The sequence below is a fragment of the Chenopodium quinoa genome, unplaced genomic scaffold (genome assembly GCF_001683475.1).
Source record: "Chenopodium quinoa cultivar QQ74 unplaced genomic scaffold, ASM168347v1, whole genome shotgun sequence".
Taxonomy (NCBI): domain Eukaryota; kingdom Viridiplantae; phylum Streptophyta; class Magnoliopsida; order Caryophyllales; family Amaranthaceae; genus Chenopodium; species Chenopodium quinoa.
Genome location: NW_018743476.1, coordinates 1,016,413 through 1,023,216, shown reverse-complemented (window position 1 = coordinate 1,023,216; position 6,804 = coordinate 1,016,413). Strand labels below are relative to the sequence as shown.

The 6,804-nt window shown below is 31.9% G+C and overlaps 1 long non-coding RNA gene across 5 annotated transcripts; it reads left to right on the top strand.

Annotated features, from left to right (window-relative positions):
• Window positions 1–1,366: 1,366 nt before the first annotated feature.
• On the top strand, window positions 1,367–4,837 carry LOC110739388. 5 transcript variants are annotated; one of them, XR_002514799.1, is made up of 5 exons: window positions 1,367–1,459; window positions 3,682–3,780; window positions 3,887–3,934; window positions 4,030–4,140; window positions 4,529–4,837. It is a non-coding gene; the product is annotated as an uncharacterized LOC110739388 (long non-coding RNA). The 5 variants fall into 5 exon arrangements; XR_002514797.1 differs by having other exon boundaries at window positions 1,373–1,459; window positions 2,728–3,780; XR_002514798.1 differs by lacking the exon at window positions 1,367–1,459 and adding an exon at window positions 1,466–2,952.
• Window positions 4,838–6,804: the final 1,967 nt, after the last annotated feature.

The following is a 6,804-nucleotide window of genomic DNA, read 5'->3' as shown; positions in this document are numbered from 1 at the left end:
TTGTACCGTCAACGCTTAAATTTCTTAAAAAAAATATTAAAAAAATTGGTGGTTGACTATGGTGGTAACCGGTGGTGGTGGTTGATATGGGGGTTGAATTTTGGGTGAAAGAGAAAGGGTAGGTGAAAAGGGTGAAGAGAGAGAAAGGTAAAAGTTTAAACAAAAGGTTTTGATGGGTTATTTAAGAGAGGGTATATAAGTATGTATTTTTAAAAATGCGGGCGTTACCCGGTAAATACCCCCTTAAATTTTTATCTCCAATTTCATTTGTTTTCAGAATTGATTTTTAGAAATACTAGTATCGTGCCCCGTGCGATGCCCGGGTTGTTTATTAAATTTTAAGATTAATTTTTATTCTATATATATCAAAGTAATGCCTAATAATATTAGTGAAAATGTTCGATTTAATACATAAAAAAAAATTTAGCAAAAAATAAATTAAATTAAATAAATGTTCAAATGCCGTTGGGTTGATTCGAACCCAAAACTTTAGGCAAGGGTTGAACAGTTTTGACTCGTAACCTAAAGTGACTCAATCCGAAATTACTCATGACCCGACCCTAATTGACATGTCTACATAGTTATAAAATTCTATTAGCTTAGATTGTGAACTATATTATTTTAACCGGTTAGTATATATTATAAATGTATGTTTTACTCTTGAAGTATTTCCTTCGCTCCAAAAAATATTATTATGATATAAAAAAGTAAATTTATATGATAATTTTTTAGAATTATAATCTAATAATTTTTTTTGAATAAAATATAATTCAATTTGTACATCTAAAAAATTGGTACTTTATCGAAAATAAAACTTTTAACTAACAATTTTATCCTAAAATTCTATCCAAATAGAATTCTAAACTATTTTTTTATCTTCTGAATTCTATTTAAATCTATCCAACGTGGTGCGACACTCAAATTTTATTTTATTGAAAATAAAACTCTATATTAACAATTTTATTCTAAAATTCTATCCAAATTTGATTCAAAATAAAATTCTATCCAAATAGAATTCTAAATTATTTTTTTATCCTAATAAAACTTTTAACTAACAATTTTATCCTAAAATTCTATCCAAATAGAATTCTAAACTATTTTTTTATCTTCTGAATTCTATTTAAATCTATCCAACGTGGTGTGACATTCAAATTTTATTTTATTGAAAATAAAACTCTAAATTAACAATTTTATTCTAAAATTCTATCCAAATTTGATTCAAAATAAAATTCTAAACTAACTTTTTTAATCTTATGAAGTGTATTTTAATCTATTCAACGTGACGCGACACTTGGCGAAAAGTTAGAATGTCAAGTGTCGCTGTCTCGTGATCTGACTTAAAGTTTAGCTTTATATATTAGTTATATGATACGATGGATCAATCGGAATCCTTATCCAAGAAGCCTACGGTTAAAACCCTAAGATATGAAGCTCTTTCTCTGCCTACTGCTGCTACCAGGTTCCCCTTTACCATTCTTTACTTTTTCACCATAATATTGTGAATTTATGACTTATGACGATGTAGATTAAACCTTTTTTTTTTTTTTTTTTTTGTTCCCCTAATTCTATATTTGAAATAGTATAATTAAGAAGGCTTTGACTTGGAAATTTTTGATCTTTATTGACTAATCTGATTGGTTTTGATGCTTCAATATCGATGTAAATTTATAGTTTAGGACATGTGCTTGTTTGATTGAAAAAAAATTGATAATCATAAGAGTTTGCAGATAAGTCATTGTGTCATTGACAAAAGCATATAATGGGATAATATAATTTTCAGTAAATTAATGAATTGATTTTTTTCAATCAAAATTCAGAGGAAAAAAGAATACAAGCTCATCCAACCTTCTTCATGAAATTAATGACTTGATTATGTAATCATTATTTACCCTGATTAGCTTGAAGTTGCGTGGATGATATTGTAGAAATAAAGTTAGATGTCAGAATTCCATTAATTTCATTAATGTATGAGCTGTTGTACATTCAATTTTCACTTTAGATATGTACCCAAATATTGTCATCTCCACTTGATTATATGTGTTTATTAATGGAAATAATTCACTATACAATGTTTTGTAGGATGCAATTTTGGTACATTAATGTTTAGTAGGAATAATTTGCGTGTGTTTAACATCAATGTTCAAGAATGTGGGCTATATGTGAGAGTTTGGTGTTAGCGTTGCTTTATGTGAAAAAGGCGTAACTAGTGTTATTGTCGACTCTATAATATTGTTGCTCGAATATTAACCCTACTGCTATAATAATTTTGCTGTCCAATTGCTACTATATTTGGTTTGCCTGCTGCAGGAATTGTTGCTACCTTGTTATATTAGTGCTGCTGTTATTTTGTAGTTGCCCTATAGTTCCAGTTCTGTTCGTCCAAATATTATGGACTTGCAGTCGTTTTTATCCCCTAGTACCTTGATAAAAGTTATAGATCTTGAAAAGTTATCCAATCTAGGCTCAAAAATTTCTCAATTTGGAATTGTATGCTAAATGTTATGCCTTCTAGAAATTTCTGTGGTGTGCTTCCTTGGTTCTATCGCAGGGGGGCTATTATTTTTCACTTGATGCCTATGTAAGGTTGTTGCATTGAGTTGGGTGGGGTTGCTAAAATGAATACTCTGCATTTTCTTATTAATTTTAATTCTATTTTCCCTCTATTTTTCTTACAAATTATCTCTTAAATTAATATGTGGATTTGTATAATTGTATATACTGTCACAGATATGGAAGCATCTTTAAGTATCCTCAGGGTCAACATTAGTTTAAAGGAAAAGTATGGTTTTGCATTGTAAATAAATGCTTGATTTTGGTGGATTTCTAAACTTGAAGTGATTGGCTTTAACAACAGAAGAATATTTGAAGTTTTAACAAATTGGCCTGAGAGAACCATACAAGTTATAGTTATGACAGAAACGGATTTTGAGACTCGGGGATCTTTGATGTCAGGTGGGTAGATGTACCATAGCTCTAAATAGATCACTATTATTGACTTATTGTAATAATTGTATGATTTCGTAGTTGTAAAAATGAACATGTTTATGGGAAAATTGGCTTATTAAACAACACAGGGAGGAGTTTGTCTGTAAGCATTATAGACACTTGGTGAATTTGTTTTGTTTAATAATTAATCTGAGTAGGTTCGTCTTAGCTCTCTTGTTTCAGTGTTTGCCAATAACCACTGATGTTAGGACTTACTATGAGAAAATGCTTAACGGTGAGTTCTACATTTGTCTAAGACAAAGAAGAGCCACTTGGAAGGTTATAAAGCTTTTTTTTTTTCTTTGATACATGTGATGAAAAGTTAGTGGGTAATTTTATTTTTGTTGTAGGAGTATAATGAGTTTCTTGAGGAGTTCATGGTGCAGTAAAGCATAACTATGGAGAAAAGTTCTTATACAAGTTTGTTACTACTGTCCATGATTATAATTTCCATTATTTTAAGTAATTCGTATACTTTCATGTTTTAAACTTTTGTGTTAATTGGATTTATAACTTAATTTCGAATACTTTACCAACCATAATGCCTTCAAGCTACTCTCAAAATACTCAACAAGTCATGTTGTATTCAATTGTAATTTTCACTAATTCAGGTATGTGATGAGATAGATAGGTTTTATGTAATAGTTTACTTTGTGTTAGCTCTAACCCTTTTTTTTTCTATCCTCCTCTGCATAGGGAATTGCATCTATTGTCCTAACAAGAATTGTTGCGGCACGGAAATTACTTGGTGGCAACTTGGCAGAACACACAGTTTTATTCCTTGGAGCAGGAGAGGTAAGAATGATACCTTTTTTTTCTTTGACCTTGAAGCTCGAGTGTAAAGTGGTTCTTATTGATATTTAATAACGATGAAGCTGAAACCTGTCATTTGATATTGTAGGCTGGTATAGGAATGGCTGAACCTATTGGTCTCGAGTTGTCCAAACAAGTATGGAAAATAAATAAATGGAACTAGGCTTCCCCTTCTCTGTGATCGATCTATCCTCTATTACAAATCTCTATAATTATATTTGCTTGTATTAGTTTTCATCCAGGGCCTGATTGTCAGCTTAAGAAATTATTCAGTTAAAGAATTGAAGAAGCCATGGACTCATGACACATGAACCTTTTGGAGATCTCATAAGTTTTGTCAAGGTGATTTAACAATAATAAACGAGGTTCATTATTTCACTGGTTTATGTTTGCAAGCATGTTGTGATGTCAGTTGATATGTGCTATTTTTTGTCTTTAGGCAATTAAGTCAATGGTATTTAATTCCTCCAAACCTTTAAGTGCACTTTATCTTCCTAATCTATGCTTGGTGAATATCTAAGGTATTTACTAATGGGTGTTGTTTGTCTATTTTCTTCCCTTCATCTTGGATGAATGTAAAAATTGCTTTATGAATTTCGTTATTTGTATTTTTTTCTTGACATACTAGCCAAAGGTTTTAATTCTTTGTTTAGAATTTCAATTATCTTTCTTAATTTTTTCAAAAAACTATATTATTCTCTAATTTTGCTTATTTGATTGGTATTACAAGGTGTAAAGTACATGAAAGAACGACATATATTGAAGACATACAGTGATGAAGAGCTGATTTATTGGAGCTTTAGGGATTGCCTATATTCAATTGACTTGTTTCCCGTTTTGGACGTTACAATCCCTCCATTATATATAGAGTTAGGTGCAAACAAGTAGTAGTATAAATAAAGTACTTGTTTGTGGATCTATTTAGGATTTATAGTCGTAGATACATTGTGTAGTGATGTTACTTGGATATTATTTTTTGGATTTTGATGAATTCACATGCCATATTATATAAAAAAATCACATCTATATTTATGTTCAACTTCCCATTAGACTAATTGTTCTCTATTGTTGTGTTCACACGTTTATTCATTTTAGTTCTTTCAATTCATGTATCATAATTTTTTAAGTGTTGTCTTTTTAGGCAACAATTATGTGTCATTATTAGCAAATACAAGTAAAAAAGGTTGTAGCATATTTATTACATAAGGAAACACTTTTAAATTGTTTTCTAAGATTGCAACAGTTTTTACTTGTTGCCTTTGTAAAATTGTTGCCTTAGGTATCATTTTACATTGACTTTTTAAATTGTTGCCTTTGAATAAAAATGTGTTGCCTTATGAATAGACAACGAGGGCATAAACTACACCTCATATGTGTTGTCTTACATACAAGGTAACACTTTTTCTATTTTAGGCAAGGATTTTGTTGTTATTAGTAAATACAAGTAAAAAAGGTCATGCCAAATGGGTTGAATTCCTCTAATCATTCAATTTCTCTTCTAAATACTAGGAAGGGAAGAACAATGTTGTGGCCGATGCTCTTTCTAGGAGGCATTGTATGATCACTATTCTTGATGCAAAATTTTTAGGGTTTGAATTGCTCAAAGAGTTGTATGGTGATGATGAGGATTTTGGTGGGTTGATGAAGAAGTGTGAGAAAGGGGTCGATGGCTCTTTCATGGTGCAAGAAGGTTTCCTTTTTAAGGGAAACAAACTTTGTGTTCCAAAATGCTTTCATCGGCGGTTACTTGTTAAAGAATCCTTCAAGAACATTTTTATTGGCCCAAGATGTTTGGAGATGTGCAAGATGTAATAGCTCGTTGTGGGGCTTGTCACAAGGCTAAGAGTCAATTCCGTGAAGAAAACTACTCTCCTCTTCCGGTTCCTAGTCACCTATGGGATGATCTTAGTATGGATTTTGTGGTTGCTCTCCCTCGCACCCAAAGGCAAAATGATTCCGTGTTTGTTGTGGTTGATCATTTTAGTAAGATGGCTCACTTCATTCCTTGCCACAAGACCGATGACGCTTCTCATGTGGCTACCTTGTTCTTTAGAGAAGTGGTGAAGGTTTATGTCATTCCAAAAATTATTGTGTTGAATCGAGATCCTAAGGTCTATAGCTACTTTTGGAAGACCTTGTGGAAGTTACTGGGAACCAAGCTCTTGTTTAGTACCTTTAGTCACCCTCAAACTGATAGCCAAACCGAGGTAAATAATCGTACCATGTCCACCGTTCTCTGAGCTATCATTAGAAAACACATGAAAGATTGGGATCTTAAATTTCCTTAAGTTGAATTTGCTTACAACCGCTCTCATTGCATAGTTACCGGAAAAACACCATTTGAAGCAGTGTATGGTTTCAATCCGCACTTACCACTTGACTTGTTACCTAGTGTAGACACCCATTTGTGTCTCCCCAAAACCAAACCCAGTGATGAATATCTTTCACGTCTAATCATAATCGAATGAAGTGAAAGTGTGGAAAGTCTAGTGTTGCGGTTAGTTTTTATTTCTTTTCTTTCTCTCTGTTTTTGAAAACCTATTTTAAGAAAACAGCCAATCCAGTTTTGTTTGGTTCATGGCAAGGGTCCAATAATAGTGTAGTTGGGTCGGATTCGAAAAGAACTTTCCAACGATATATTATAAGCCCAATTCCGATGAATAATGAGGAAGTTATGGCCAAATTACTAAATTGGGCTCGGTTTGATATTTATATGTGGCCCAATGACCTAGAGGAGGGCCTAAAATTGATTTATCATTCCTAATGCGATTAGAATTGATTATAGTCTTCTAGATTCTTTTAGAAGATTCTTTTCATTCCTAATTTAATTAGCATTGATAAATTGACTTTAATTGGCTTTTAAAAGTTTTAATCAGAATAAAAGAAGTGTTTTTAAGGAAAATACAATTTTTCCCTCTCGTACGGCTAAATTTTATCAAAATAAGAAAACGCGTGGAAACTTATTTCCACCGTCTGGCGACAGGACCAGCATCTGGCGCCAGACCT